The sequence below is a fragment of the Dasypus novemcinctus genome, chromosome 21 (assembly GCF_030445035.2).
Source record: "Dasypus novemcinctus isolate mDasNov1 chromosome 21, mDasNov1.1.hap2, whole genome shotgun sequence".
Taxonomy (NCBI): Eukaryota; Metazoa; Chordata; class Mammalia; order Cingulata; family Dasypodidae; genus Dasypus; species Dasypus novemcinctus.
Window position 1 is genome coordinate 81,821,720 of NC_080693.1, and position 15,492 is coordinate 81,837,211.

The following is a 15,492-nucleotide window of genomic DNA, read 5'->3' on the forward strand; positions in this document are numbered from 1 at the left end:
ACCCCCTGCCGCAGGTGTCCCCCAGATGGAGGGTCATTTGCGGTTGGGACTTGGCAAGGATGGTGTTTGGGATGCAGCTTCTGAGCTCTGCAGAGGGATGGGAGGTGACAGCAGGGACGGGAATGGGAAGAGGGAGTGTGGTGCTGCATGCCTCCGGAAGGGAGGGTTGGGTCAGGTCGATGGAGGGAGCCCCAAGTGCCTGGGCCGGCATGGAGCCCCTTGGCAAGGGGGCGGGGGGGGGGGGCGGTGTGTGCAGAGAACGTGCCAGCCGGAGTCTCACTGTCGCTGTTGGAGGAGGTGGGCCGGCAGGAGGGAGTGGCAGGGGCCTTAGGGCCTCGGGGCGAAGGTGGTGAAGGGGGCAGAGGCTGGATGTGGCCTCCACTCCCTGCGCCAGCCCCCTGGCTGCACCTCCCCCCAGCACTCCTCGATAGATGCCTGCTCCCTGTGCCTCCGGCTCTTCTGGAAGGTGTCAGCCACTGGCGCTGCCATCCTTGCCTGGCCTCTCCCACCCCTCCGGATGCCTCTGCCCCCTCCCCAGCCTTCCTGCTCTCCAGGAGCAGCTGTTCCCGCACTGCCCTTGGGAGCTTGCCTGTGGGCCGAGCTCAGGCCACCCCTGTCTTCCTCTATTCATTCACTCCCTCATTCACTTGCGCATACATGCAACAATGTTCTGTGAGCATCTGCCTGGGAGTATCCATGCAGGTGAGCCCTGCAGGTGAGCCCTCCGTGGCCGCCTCTGCTGGCTGAGGCGCCAGCTCCTTCTCTCCGCCCCTGCTTCCTAGGGCCATGGGGACATGTGTGATCTGGGGATGGGCGCAAGGTCCCCTGGGAGGCCCCGTGTTAATGGGCTGGGGCCCCTCCTGTACGTGGGCCCCAAACTGGCTCGGGACCCAGAAGGGGGGGTGGGGGACCCCTCCTGACTCTCTGCAGGCTCTCTGAGGATTGCTGTGGCAGAGCCAGTTAACGCCAGGGGGGCCTTGGAGATGCAAGCGCTGGAGTGGGAGCTAAACCTTGAGCAGCCCAGGGACCCTCTCCCCCAGCGTCCCCTCTCCCCCAGCGTCCCCTCTCCCCCAGTGCCCCTTCTCCCCCAGCTCCCTGCGCTGTAAACGTGGGGCTTCAGAGAATTCCCGCTCGTGGCTTGTGTGCACTGAGGCTACTGGGCCTCTTCCAGATTTGGGGTGGATCCTGCCAGACAGTGGCCCAGGAAATCCAGCAGCTCCCCCGACCCGGCCCCCCAGCGGCTTCTCTGTTCCATTTCCTGCTCAGCCTCTGGAGAAGCCCCCCCAGCTGGGGCAGAGCCAGGGCCGCCTGCAGCCTGGCCCCTGCTGCTTCAGGAAGGGGGTCCCCACCGCTCTCTCAGCACCCACGGGATTGGAGTGTGGGGTCTTTGGAGGGGGCTCGCCCTCGTGCCCGCGTGCGCAGCCCATCTGTCTACCTCGAGACGCAGGCGAGGAGTTGGGTGAGACCCTCCCCGTTTCTGATTGATGGGTGTCCATCTGCCCTTTCACAGCTTCCAGCCCTTGGACACGAGGGTCCTTTTTATAACGAGTGGCAAGTTCTTAGGAGAACTGCCTGGTGGGCGCCCAGGACCCCTGCCCCCCAGCCCCGGGCTGTAAGCTCCAGGGGGCCACGAGAAGGCAGAAGTGCCGGGGGTCCCCCAGCGCCCAGGCGGGTCTGTGCTGGGGGCAAGGGGGCTGTGGCGAGGCGGGCGCCGTCCCTGCTCTCCTTCACTGGTGGATTGCTCCTAGGTCACCAGGATTTTGATTTTTTTAAAATGTAACTATTGAGATGGAATTCACATACCATACAATTCAGTGGTTTTAGTATTTTTGCAGAGTTGTGCAACCATCCCACAATCAAGTTCTGAACGTTTCATCATCCCCAAAGGAAGCCCCTGTCCCCTGGAGCACCCCCTCCTCTCTCCGCTCCCCCTCTGGCTCTGGCAGCCACCAAGCTGTCTTCGCAGGTCGGGTGACCTTTTCTGAATATTTCATCGAAATGGAACCATTAGGCTACGTGGCCTCTCCGCGCCTGGCTTCTTTCCCTCCACGTAATGCCTTCCAGGCCCATCTGTGTTGCGGCGTGCATCAGAACGCTGTTCCTTTTTCTGGGCGACGAACATCCACTGCGTGGATGGGCCACATGTCCTTTATCCACTCGCCAATCGGTGGCATCCACCTTTTGGCCCTTGGGAATTACGCCGCTGTGAGCATTCCTGGACAAGTTTTGGCAAGTGCAGGAGCGGACCTGCTGGGCCACGTGCTAATTCCATTTAGCTTACAGCGTTTGAACCCCACGGGCAGGCACGGGCCAGGGAGGGTGCCCCGCGACCTCCACGGGACCAGGGCAAGGTGCCCCGCGACCTCTGCCTGGCCAAGCGAGGGAGCCCCATGACCTCTGCGGGGCCGGGTGGGGGCAGCCCCGAGACCTCTGCTGGTCCCGGTCCCGGCCCCGGGCCCTGGGTTTTATGCGCCTCCTGCACTTTCCCTCCCCAGCGTGCATTACATCTTTCTTGGGCAGGTCTCAAGGTTGTTGCCTTGACCCAGGGGGGCCAAGGGGCTTTTGTTTGGGGCCCCTTGTACATCCGGGGCCGACCCTGGGCGGTGACTCACAGCCTGGATGAGTTCGGGTTGGGGTGGGGGCGCAGAGTAGCCATTTGAGTGTGCCGCTGAGTCCTGGGGTGCTGGCCTCTGACCCCCAGCTTCCTGTGCCTGCAGGTAGCCCAGACCTAGTGGGAAGGGGGAAGCGGATGGCTTGTCCCTAGGAGTCAGGGCAGCGTGGGGTGGGGGGCTTTTCTAGAAGGGCCTGGGAGAGGACGGCAGGTAGGGGCACAGCTTTCCTTTTTCTGTACCCCTCCCCACAGCCCCTGCCAGTTACCCTCCAGGGGACGGCTGGGGAGGCGGGGGCGTGGGATCTCCCAGACTGACCTCCCGGCAGCCTTTCTGGACTGTTAAAACATGGAGCAAATATGTGGCCACTGTCATTTTCAACCGCTGCAGGCGTCCACAAGGCGGGGACCCCCCACCACCTCCCAGCGCCCACTGCCCTCCTCGCCAGCCTGGGCTTGTCCGAGTTTGGCCCGGCAGACTTCCTTTCGCCGTGGCCACTCTTGAGGGATAAGAGCTGGCTGCGTGGTCAGGCCGTCCCTCCCCCCCACTCCTCTCTGCCCCCACCCCCACCGCCTCCTCCCCCTGCAGCTGGAGGGGCCTCCTCTGGCTGGTTCTCAGGGAGAAATTACCATATGAATGTGGCTTCTTCCTGGAGCCTCCAGGCTGGGGGGCTGGGAGGGGACGGGCTCCCACCCCTCGAGGGGCCTCCGGCTCCCAAGCTGGCCGCGCTGCGAGGACCCGGGCTCCGGCGGAGTGGGGGGACCCCGGGCGTTTTCCACGACGGCTGAGCGGCCTGGAGGTGGGAGCTCGAACACACAGGAGGTCAGACCCCAGAGCAGCGGCCCCTCGGGTGGCAGAGAGGAGGGCGCCAGGGTGGGCTGGGCCGTCCTGGGGGAGGGGCCTGCAGCCCCCAGAAAGTGGGGGAGGCCCCCAGGACTTCTCTCTCCCGCCTGTAATTTTCTTTGGTTGTAACTTTCATAGGACCAGATGTGATTCCTGCGGTGCTCGTTTTTGCCTCCTTTCAGATGTCAGAGCTCATGGCCATAGGGAAGGAGACTCTAAGGAGGACCCCAAAGAGAAGGAGTTGAGGTTGTGTAACCGCGAGCATTTGCAAACTGTAAAGTGCTGGTACCAAGGTCCACTGCGGGCTTGGTGCGCCCCTCGCCCCCCCACCTGGCTGGGCCCTGGGGTTTCTATACAGCCTCTGGTTGTCTCTGAGAATAAATTAAACCCCCCCCCAGTGATGATCTTGATTCGGGGCTGGTGCGGTGGTGCATGTCGCGTTTCGCACTCGGCAGCCAATGAATGAACTGGGCCCAAGCCCCCCAGGGGCATGTGCAAACCCGCGCCCTGGAGTTGATGGGAGGCGGGTGCCCCGCGTCGCTTAGGTTTGTGGTTTTTGCCCTCCTTCGCTTGCCAGCCCCTGCTCCTGTCCCTGCAGGAGCCTCCAAGGCACAATACAGGCTCCCGGCAGGTCTTCTGGGGGCGCTGGGGCCTCCTTCCTGGCCCTGGGGTGCCGGCCAGAGCGTGGCCGCATGGGAAGAGGCTTGTCCATGGTGTCAGGCCAAGCGGAGGCCCGGGGGTCTGCTGTGAGGACCAGCTCGGTGGTCCGTGCTCCTGGAGAGACCCCAGGCGCTGGCCCCAGTACAGGCGCTGGGGGCGGGCGGGGCAGGGGGCCGCAGGATAGGGGCACTGGCCAGGCCAGCCGTGCAGCCAGGCCTCCGCCCCCAGCACTTCCTGAGCGAAGTTTCCCGAAGGGGCCGGGAGCTGTCCCAGGAAGCCCATCCTTCCTTCCGGCCTCGGTGCTTTGTGGCTCCAGTGGGGCGATGGAAACCGGAAATTGTTGACATCTCGTTCACACGCTGCCCCACGGGAAGCCGCAGGGAAGCGCGTGGGAGCGGACACAGGGGTGGGCCGGCCGCGGGAGTGCCCAAGGATGGGAAGGCGTCGGCGCTGAACGTCATGCTCTCACGCTCAGCATTTCCCCCCAGGCCAGCTACCTCGTGCAGTGAGCGGGACCAGTGAGCAGTGAGCAGGACGGATGGACAGATGGACGGGAGCGCCCTTCCGGTGGGGGTGGGGCAGCGTCCATCAGGAAGACAGATCCAGATGGCACGGAGGGAGCCGGTGGAGACCAGCGGCCGTGGGACGATGAGGGCAGCTCCCCAGGAGCCGCGCAGGCAGGGCATGTTCTGGCAGGGAGGGCCTCAATGAAGACCTTGTTGCAGGAGCTGAAAGGGACCCGGGCCGAGGGGCCCCATCCAAACTAGAGCTCAGGGGGCCTGGGGTCTCATCAGCAGACGCGGGGACCCTGTCGCACATCGTAGCATCCCTGTGGGGCAGGCGTTGCCATCGTCATCCGTCTTACACCTAAGAGAATGGAGGCCCAGAGAGGTTGAGTTACTTACTCAGGGTCACGCAGCGAGTGGAGGAGTGGGAGTCCAGCCAGGGCAGTTGGCCTCAGGTGTGTGGTCCCTGGCGGAGAAGAGCCGATTCAGCTGTAAACGGACCTTGCTGGGGCTTCCAGGGGAACGGGCGGGAGGAGTGGGGACGAGAGGGCAGCCATGGGGATGGAAGGTGCCGCCTGGAGAGCTGCTGGAGTGATACTCGAGCGCACTTGGGGTGATGGGACGGGGGAGCAAGGTGGCCCCTGGATTTCACCTAGTAGCTAGAAAGAGGGAGAAGCCATTTGCTCAAGCTGGGAGAAGGGCAGGGCAGGTAGGAAGTCTAGAGTCCAGTTTGGGGCTCGTGCAGTTTGAGAGGCCTTTGAGGCAGACGCCCCGGCTTCTCGAGGGCAGGGGCCATGGGGCACGAGTGGGGCCCCAGGGTGCGTTTGTTGAGTAACTGATGACCTCGGGTTGCCACCGGGTTGGCCTCATGTAGGAATTTGGAGCCTGGGAGAGTGGTCCCAGCTGGACACCGGGGTTGGGGTTGTTGGCATTTGATGCCCAGAGAGCAGGCGAAGTCCCCCAGGGCAGGTGTCGGGCAAGGCCCAGCCCCAAGGCCAGGAAGAGAGGGAGGAATCAGAGGAGCCGGCGCCCAAAGCCAAGAGGGGAGAACATGCTGGAAGGACTAGGCCGGGAGGTTGGGGCTTCATGCAGCGTGGGTGAGGGTGACCCCTGGGGGTCCCGTCCTGCTAGAACTCCCAGCCCAGAGATGCAGGTGGAAGATGGAGCTCCGGGAGGGTGGCGCTGGGTGGCCGCCAGCTGTCCCGCACACTACTTTCTCCTGGGGCGGGGGGCCGGGTCGGTTTCTGAACACCTTGGCTAGGCCGTTCATTCATTCCTTCATTTGCTCATTCATTCGTGGGTCACCGTCCTCCTTGCTGAGAGCATTTGGAGTCCCTGGGGCTCGCTCTTGGAAAATGCCTTGGGTGCGTCCTCCGGTTGGCTCTTGGCTCGCCAGCAGTCTGTGGCTCCCGCAGGAGAGCAGGGGGCTGGGTGAGGCGTGGGGCAGGAGTGAGCAGGTGTCTCGAGCTGTTCCTGGGGGGGGGCGTGGGAAGCCTGCAGAGCTGAGGGGAGGGGATTCCAGAGAGGGATGGCAGGAGGCCCCGGAGTGGGGACAGAAGAGGACGCCAGCACTCTGGGCTCCCGCTGCGTCTGGACACTGTGACCGGATGGGAGCCCGGTTCAGAGTGGACCAGACTGACGGCCCCTGTGGCTCTCGGGGACCCTCTGATGGAGTCGTGCCGGTGTTCTCCCTTGCTAAGGAGTCGTTTGGTCAGCCAGGGACATGTGCCCTCTCTGCTGCCGCCCACCACTGCCTGGTCTTGCCTTCAGCCCCCTGCCCTCTGCCTGCCAGGAAGAGCCTGGGGCCCTGGAAGCCTCCAGCAGCGTCCCCAGGGCCTGAACGGCAGGAGAAGGGAAGAGGCCACCTCCTTTGGGGGGAAAGCTCCTTTTCTGCTCAGTTCCTGGCAGGGGGACGCCCTGCTGCGCCCCGGAGACCCTCGCCTACTTTTCGTGATTTCGAGTGATTTCGTGAGTTGGGGGAGGAGCCTCGGTCGAATTTCTACCCTGCTCTGGTGTGTGTCTCCTGACAGCTCAGCTGATAGGAGGGGGCTGCAGAGAGGGGCCGTGCTGTCCACCCCCGCCCCCCGGGGGGGACATCCCTGATAACAGGAAATTCCTCCCTGTGACAAATGGCCAGTTTCCACCCAGCCCTGGTGGAGGAACTGCTCTTTCTCTTTTCAGCTCGGCAGACGTTTGCCAAGGCCCGGCTGAAATTTGCGGGCCGGCCGGCTACTTGGGACTGGGTGGGCGAGCAGGCAGGGCTGGGGCGGGCCCTGGGTTTACTTTAGGGTGGGGGCCTCTGTCTTCTGGAAGGTTCCCTCGTCTGGGAGGTGGCTGGGGGGGGGGGGGGCCAGGGCGAGGCGAAGGGGCGGTGGGGGCAGAAATGAAAACCCGATCCCCCGACACAGGAAGTTGGAGGGGCTGCTCTGTGGCCCTAACTGCTGCGTGAGTTCTGGGAGCAGCTTTTTAGGAAGTGAGGAATGGCGTTTGCAGGTGGGAGCTTGCTCGGAGCAAAGATTGATGTCTCAATAGGCAGGGAGGGAGGCGCGTTGCAAATGAAAGAACAGAGAGCAGGGCCTGCTCCAGGAAGGGGGAAGGGCGGTGAGAGCTGGACGCCGGCCAGGAGCGGCTTTGCCGACCAGGCCGGCTGAACCCCGTTGGCAGAAGCGGAGAACTTCTTGAGATTCCAGCCTGAACAATAGAGAAGAGATTTCCTGTAAAGTGTTTGGCAAGGGGGCAGCTGGAGGAGGCTCAGCAGGGGCGAAAGGGGGCACCCCCCCATTTTGGGGGCACCTTAGGCCCCCAGATGAATGGGCTGTCCCCTCCCGGGCCTTGCGAAGGGCACTGGCTGGGGGTGGGGGGGAGGTATTCGTTTGAGCAGCCTTCCGCCCTGTCCCGCCACCCCACCCACCCCCCAAAAGGAGAAAACCGCTCACGCAGAAACCCCGAGACTGACTGCCTTCTTGCTGAAGTTGGGTCTGGGAAAGGCCCCCGCCCCCGCAGACGCCGCCCTCGCGTTGACACCTCCCGGCCTTCTCCGGAGGGCGGCGGCCGAGAGCTCCTGCTTCTGCACAGTCTGGACTGCGAGGAGGCGCTTCCCGCCCTGTGCGAAGTGTGAAGAGTAACTCGGTTTTCTAATCACTTATCAAGTTCCCGGAGCCGAGCGCACTTTGGAAAATTCAGGCCTTGGTTGGCATCCCCCCGGTTTGCAAAGTGTGGGCGTTTATATTCACGTTTCCTTCTTGAGAAGGGGACAGGAGGGTCCCCCGCGACATTTATGGAGAATTTGAAGAGACTCGGGCAGGTTTAACAGGGACACGGGGACAATGCGTTTGAACGGGAAAGGTCCCGTTTTCACAGACCTCCAGGGAGGGCCCCGCGCGACCCCCTGCCCGGCCCGTGGGGGCAGCGAACACCCTGCCCTGTCCGGCGGCCGCAGGCGGCGCTGGCCTGGAAGGAAATCCGGGGGCCCCCCGGTGAAGTCCTAAGTTCCTGCTCGATTCTTTGATGAATGCCCAACTTGTCCAGAGGTGTTCGTGTGTGTTTTGGGGGTTTTTCTAGGGAGAGAATCCTTAGCTTTCATCAGCTTCTAAAAGAGGTTTGTGACTCAGAAAGGCCTGGGACTGCGGGCGCCTTGCAAGGAGGGAGCTGCTGCGAATCTGCCAGGAAGTCTTAACCGGTAAACATTTGAATAAATGAACTTCCTGTTCCTGTGTGCCTCCACTGTTTTCATTCATAGTCATCTCAGGACTCTGCTGTCTTCTTCTGGGTTTATTACTTTTTAACACGTGCTAAGTAAATATTTATTGAGTGAATTGATGTTGAGGCGTGTATGTCTCCTTGTCCATTAGGATCTCTGGCTCTTTCTCTACCATCATTGTTGGTGGCCATTTTTTAAAAGTGAATTGATGTTGAGGAAAGTATATTTTTGTTGTCCATTATCACTCCTAGATCTTTTTCTACCAGTGTTCTTTATGGCCGTTAAAAAAAAATGATGTTGAGGAATGTACGTTTCCATTGTCCATTAGGACCCCTGGATCTTTTTCCACCGTTGTTTATGGCCATTTTTTTTTTTAACACTGTAGTGTGGTGTCTTCTCTGCGATCTACCTGCCTCTGCACACACCTCTGATTCCCATCCCCGTGGCCGCCCCTTCCTTTTCCTTAGCCTGCCTTTCTCGAGCTGGTTAGCAGCTTCTTCCCATCCCTCAGCGGAGCGTCATCACTGTCAGCTCCTGGGACTGGGCGTTCGGGACGTGGGGCTTTCCGATGAGCGTCCGGTGTTGCCACCTGCATCAGCAGGAGCGCCTGAACGCCTGTGTCCACACCAGGCTCCTGCGAGGACCCCCGGGGCAGGACCCCCCGAGCCGGGCAGCCCAGCGTGGCGCGACCTTCGGGCCCTTTTCTCAGAGGCTAAGGAGATGGAGATGCCAGCACCCCGCGGCTGGCCGGGGCGCCACCGCCCCTGGGTGCGGTCCTCCTGTCCCGGCAGCCCCGGGCTCTGCCTCCGGGAGTGCGGGCGGCCCTGGAGAGGCGGTGCCTTGCGGGCACTGGCCATAGCACCCGCGTCTGGTTCAGATCCTGGCACCACCCCTCATTGGCTCCGCGACCCAGTGAGGGACAGCCACCCCGTGCACCTGCTTCCTCCTCGCGTGCGCCCCGGCACGTGTTGGCTGCCGTGGTCAGCGTCGTTCCCTCCTTCCTTCACTCATTCACTCAACGCTCGTCTAGCTGCGGGCTTGCCGTGTCGTGCCCGGCACCGCGCGGCCGGGTGGCCGTGATGGACGAGGAGCCGAGGACCGGAGGCGGGGGCTCGAGCTGTGCTGTCCGCTGCCCTGCCGTGCTGTGTGGAGCTGCGGGTGTGGTGGCCCCCCTGGGCCTCGGGCCTGGGCGCAGCCCGTGGGGCGGTGGACTCGAGGGGCCTGGGGTGGGGGCAGTGTCAGGAGGCCGCCCGCCTGCTCCGGGGGGGCGGAGAGAAGGGGCGGCTCTGGGACGCCAGGGGCCCTTGGAGCTGGCCTTGCCCCCGCAGTGCTGCCTCTGCGTTCGGCAGGTGAGGCTGATGCTCAGCCAGGAAGGGGCCGAGCTGGACACTTTAGGGAACAGGGAGGGGAGGGTGGGCCAGAGGAGGGCGGACCCCCGGGGGTTGGTGTCCAAGGCAGGCCCTGGAAGCCCGCGGGAGCCCGCCATGCCTGCAGGTGAGGTGGAGCCCCCCAAAATGCACAGTGTCCCACGGCGGCTCCGGCCATGTGGCCGTCCGGCCCTGACCCTGCAAGCCACACAAGGCTATGTGGTTCTGTCACTGGGTGCAGGAGTCCCCAGAGGGCTCCGGCTGGGGCCGCGGGGGTTACAGAGAGCCGGGGGGGGGGTGCCGAGGTGGGCGCTGAGGGCTGCTGGAGGCCCCTGCCCACCCCCGTCAGCTCCTAGAGACGGTGGTCCTGCAGGACCCTCTGAGAAAGGGGGGCGGGAGCACTGCCGGCCAAGGACTGGGTGCCATCTGCCGGGGAGTGGGGGGTGGGGGGGGGGCGGGGGCGGGGACTCTCCAGCAGGAAGTGGGAGGTAAAGTGGAGCCCGCAAGAGGGGCCTGGGCCCAGAGCAGGGCTGCGGAGAGACGCTCCTGAGCCCTCCTCGGTCCAGCCGGTCGCCCCCCGGGCACGCCCTTGCTGGGAGGTGACGTGGCCGCAGCCCGGCGCCCACTGGCCTCCACTGACCTCCAAGCTACAGGGCTGGCCGCTGGGTGCGCGGCTCAGCTGGTTTCTTGGCACCCCAGGGTCACTGCTGTGTCTGTCTCTTCTTTTTTTAAGATTTATTTTTACTTATTTCTCTCCCCTTCCCCACCCGTTGTCTGCTCTCTTTCTCTCTGTGTCCATTCGCTGTGTGTTCTTCTGTGTCCACTTGCATTATTCGGTGGCACTGGGAATCTGTGTCTCTTTTTGTTGCGTCATCTTGCTGTGTCAGCTCTCTGTGTGGGCGGCGCCATTCCTGGGCAGGCTGCACTTTCTTTCACGCTGGGCGGCTCTCCTTACGGGGCGCACTCCTTGCACGTGGGGCTCCCTACACGGGGGACACCCCTGCGTGGCAGGGCACTCCTTGCGCGCATCAGCACTGCGCGTGGGCCAGCTCCACACGGGTCAGGAGGCCCGGGGTTTGAACCCTGGACCCTCCGTAAGGTAGACGGGCGCTCTATCTGTTGAGCCACGTCTGCTTCCCTCTTACTAGCCTTGTTGAGGTGCAGTTCCCGTAGCACACCGTTGATCCGCCCGACCCTTCGACGAGGTGGTTTTTAGTGTATTCTAGATGTGCAGCTGTCACCGCTGTCGATTTTAGAACATTTTCATCACCCCAGAAGAGAAGTCCTTTGCCCATCAGTCGTCACCCCCATTCCACACACTCCCGCCCCCGCCCCCCAGCCCTTAGCAAATCCTACTCTGCTTTCTGTTTGTGGTTTGCCTGCTGCAGGTGTCTCGTGGGGGGCAGACAACGTCTGTCCTTCCGTGCCGGGCTTCTTTCCCTCGGCATCCCGTGTTTAGGGCTCGTCCATCTTGCGGCGTGAATCACAGCTTTGCTCTTTTCACAGCTGAGTAATATTCCAGGGTTTGAACAAGCCGCCTCTTTTTCTTTTTTTTTTAAATTACACACCCCCCCGTCCCTCTCTGTCCATTCGCTGTGTGCTCTTCTGCGTTTTTGCTTGTCTCCCTTTTTTGTTGTTGTCGCGTCACCTTGCTGAGTGGGCTCTCCGCGGGAGCGTGCGGGCGAGCCTGCCTTCACAGGGAGGCCCCGGGACGCGAACCCAGGGCCCCCCATGTGGTAGACGGGAGCCCACCTGATAGAGCCACAGCCGCTTCCCAAGCCGCCTCTTCTTTATCCATGCTTCAGTTGTGGAACGCTTTAGGTATTTCTAGAGTGGCCGCTTTACGTTTTGGATTTTTCTGGAGAAGCTGCTTTATGCTCCACCCGGGGGGGCGAGCGGGGGCTCAGCGCAGCAGCTGTGAGCTTCCAGGAGTGTGCAGGTCCGGAAGTACACGGGCCGCCCCGTTTTCCCAGGTGGAGCAGTGGTGAAGGGACCCACGTAAGGGCCCGTGGAATGGGGGGTGGGCCTCGAGGCCCCTGCCCCCCCAGCTGTGGGCCCTGCCCCTTGCCTCGGGTGTCAGGTGGCCGCGTGGGTTACTGTCCAGCTAGAGCCTTGCTGAGAATCTGCTGCTGCTGCTGAACGTTGGGCTGGAGGGAAAGCCTGGCGCGGCGCGTGTGGCCTCCCCAGCAGGGACCCCCCTTGGGCTGTCCTTCCACAGGGGAGCTGGGTGCGAGATTGGCCGGCTGGCTGGGCAGTGGGGAGCATGCCCCCGGGACCTCAGCAGCCCCCGGAGCAAGCCTGGCCTCGCCTCCCTCCAGGCGTGCCAGGGATGGGGATCTTGGCAGTTTGGCTCTTGGTCGAGGGAGGAGGGCACCGTGCCTCCGGCTCACCTTTCCCAAGGACCCTCCCGAGCAGGACCCGCTCCGGCCAGGAGCAAGTGACAAGAGGCTGGTGTGCTGTGTGACCTTGGCCACGTTACTTAACTTCTCTGAGCTTGCGTTTTCCACCTTTAAGAAACGGGGCTCCTTCTTGCTCTGCTTACCTGAGGCGGGTGCAGTTGAGTGTCACCTGGGGCATAACGGGGTGTGAGCCTCCCTTTCCAGAGCTTCTGATGATGTTTGGGCATGAAACCCAAATCCCGAGGACGGGGCCGTGGGGAGAGGGGCGGTCCTGGCTGGGCCTCGGGAGGAGGCGGGCTCACAGCTGTGGACGGAACCCTGCCCTGGAGCGGCGGCCTCCTGTCTGCACCCCGGGTGCCAGCTCCAGGGGGCAGGGCTGTCCGCTCTTATCTGGCCCAGGGGTCCCCGGGCACCTAGCCCGGCCACAACCCCCTGGGGTGGGGGGCAGCGCTGGGGTTCCTATGTCCTGGGCGTACTTCTGCGTGTCTGCCGGACGAGCTCCTCCCCCGCTGAACAGAGGGTCAGCGTGGGGGGTCGACCCCAAGGGGAGACTCCCTCGACCCCCTTCGGACCAACTCTGAGGCCCCCACTTTCTAGCCCCCCTGCCTTCGACCCCGGCAGACTTGCAGACCCGTCTCTGGTGTTTATCAGGCACGAGGGCCGGCGGGCGTCCGCGGGCCCCTCCCCTCCTCACTGGAAGGGGTGCAGGTACTCAGGCAGCGCAGAAGCGAACGGGAGGGTGCGGGGTGGCTGAGCCCAGCGGGGTCCCCTGCGTGCTGTTGCTGCCACCGCTGGGGGGGGGGTGGGAATCTTGCCGTGGACCCCCCGTTCCCGCCCCCGTAAAGGAGTAGGCTGGGCTGCCGTGCCCGCTGCCGGGTAGAGTTGCTTTTAACCGCGGGCGGCTGTTTAACTGAATTAAAGTTAGATGAAATTAATTAACACGGGCAGTGAATTGGAGGCGAGGTCCAGCTCCTCCGCTGGCCTGGTGCCACATGGCCAGGGGCATTCCCGGCAGTGCAGGAGCCCTTGGGTGGTGCTGGCCTGGGGGATCTCCGCGTCCCCTCCAGCTGGCTCGAGCTCCCTGGGCCACCGAAAGCGCCCCTGGGCAGGGGTCGGCCTGCTGGGGTCACGGGATTTCCCCGCGTGGGGGTCCTGAGAACAGACCGCAGCGCCCACCTGGACAGACCCCCTGGCCAGGGCAGAGCGACTGGGGCTCCTGATGGCCGCTGCCTGCGCCTGGCGCTGGGGCCTGGCCGTGAGAGCCGCCCACCCTCGCAGGGGAGCAGGATCGGCTCCGGTCGGTGGGGGAGGAGGGGGGGGTTCCCCGCAGCGTCCCTGAGCCCTTGGGGAGGGTGGGGCCTACCCTGGAATTTTAGGACCATCGGACGTTACTTCTGCTCCGCTTTCTGTCCTGGGCTCCAGTGCCCATGGAGGGGCCCGCTGGGGTCTGTGGTGGAGCTGGCCCTGTGGCCCCACGGCTCCCAGGGCCCCTCATGCGGGCGGGGAGGGGGTGGAGGGGGGGGGGGGCCGGGGGGGGACGGGGAGGGGGTGGAGGCGAGGCCGGGGAAGGCAGCCGCAGGCCCCGGGCAGATGGAAACAATTTGGGGTCACGTGGTGGGGGCTGAGCCGCTGCCCCGTGAGCCGTGGCTTTCCGCCTGCCTCCAGGAAGCGGCCCCGAGCCACATGTTCGGGCCAGATGCGGCCTATGCTCTGTTTATTTAAAGATGCTGGAAACCCCGGGGAGAGGGTTTCTGAAGAGGGAGCGAAAGTTGGTCCCTCGAAGCCTCCGGGGTCGGAGGGCCCGGAAGGCCCCGGAAGGCCCGGGAAGGAGGGAGTGGGGAGGGGTCAGTGGGCTGGCTCCCAGCCCTGGGGGGGCGGCCCCGACCCCGGCCTCTGCCCTTGTCGGCTGCTAGGAATGTGGGTTTGGCCCCTGGGCCGCCCCTGGCATTTTTACACGTTTCCCGTTGTTGAACCTCAATCCCACATCTCTGAGGGCAAATGTGCCCTCCGCTCGAGGCTGCGAAGGCAGAAGCCAGCGAGTCAGGGGGCGAGGCCCTCGCGGGACAGACCAGCCGCCTCCCGCTCCGCGCCGCGTTTCACGGGCCGGGCCCCTCTCTCCTCTCCCGCTCTCCCGCCACGGGCCTGGGCACGGCCGTGGCTGCGGGGATGGTGGTGGGGCCAGGGCCCGGGCTCCCTGGGGGGGCTCCGCTGCCCCTAGCAACGCCGCAGTCACGCGGTGCGGTGGAGAGGAGCGCGAGGCCGGGCCGGGGCGCGGGCCCGCGCCGCGTTTTCTGACTTCAGTTGTTTCCCCAGGAAGTAGAAAAGCAGTTTGTGAGGCCTCCGGGGGGCAGGCCCTTCTGGCTGAGAACCTGCCGCCCCTGGGGCAGGGTGGGTGTCGTCGGGGAGGCTGACCCCCCCACTCGCATCCTGGAGCGTGGGGCGCCCGGGCCAGCGCGCGCTCGGCGGTGGGGTGCTTGGCGCCCCCTCTCCCTGCCGCCCAGCCACCCCGGGGCGCCGCCTCCTCCCAGGAGCTAGGGGAGGGGGCAGCGAGCAGCCTGGGTGGTCCCCTCCTCTGCGCCCGGAGAGCCAGGAGCAGAGCGGTGAGGCGGGTGCCCGCGGGGACGGGCAAAAGCAGCTGAGTGGGCAGAGCCGGTGGGAAGAGCGGGGACCCCCGGTGGAGCGCAGGGGGGGCCGGCCCCGCCTTGGGGGTGGAGAGGCTGAAGACAGCAAGCCCAGGGGGCTGGCAGAGAGGCCGACCCGGGTTGGATGGGGGAGCCTCCCGGGGGCCCCCACGTGGGCGGGACTGCCCAGGCCTGGCCGAGGACCCCGGGGTTTTGAGGTGGGAGGCCCGCGCCCGCAGCCTCCCCGCAGAACCCAGCTGTTTAGAGGAGCTCGGTCCCCCGGCCTGCGAAACCTCGTCCTGCCTGTGGGTGTGGGCGCAGGGCGGGGGGCAGGGTGGGAGGCGGGCTCCCTGGGCCGGGCCGAGGAGGGCTGCTCGGCGCCTCCGTGAATTTCAGGGGGGGCTCACGTGGGATGGGGTCCGCCCGGGCGGAGGCTGCTCCGTCCTTCCCTCTGTCCCCTCTCTGGGTCAGCCAGGTTCGCCCCGCTTCCGGCTGCAGCAGGTGCCCGAGCCTGTGTGGGTGGAGGGGAAGGGGGCGGAGCGGGCACCCCCACCCCTGCCGGGGCCGGAGGGCTCCAGGGGGCAGCTCGGACACCGCGGGAGGGGCTGGGGAGGCTGGACCGGTGGGGGGTGGGCTCAGAAGCGTGTTGAGTGAGTTTGTGCGGCGGGGGTGGGGAGTGGCGGCCGGAACCCTGGGCCCCCACAGGGGACCCGGCAGGTTCCTTCCCCTCCCACTCCACGCCTCCTTCTCCCCTTCTGAGAGGCGGGGGGACGAGGGGGTGGCAGGC

At 64.7% G+C, this 15,492-nt stretch overlaps 1 protein-coding gene across 1 annotated transcript in view; it reads left to right on the forward strand.

Annotated features, from left to right (window-relative positions):
* The window catches only part of SEPTIN9 (septin 9), an 80,528-nt gene that overhangs the window by 52,939 nt on the left and 12,097 nt on the right, over nucleotides 1–15,492 (forward strand).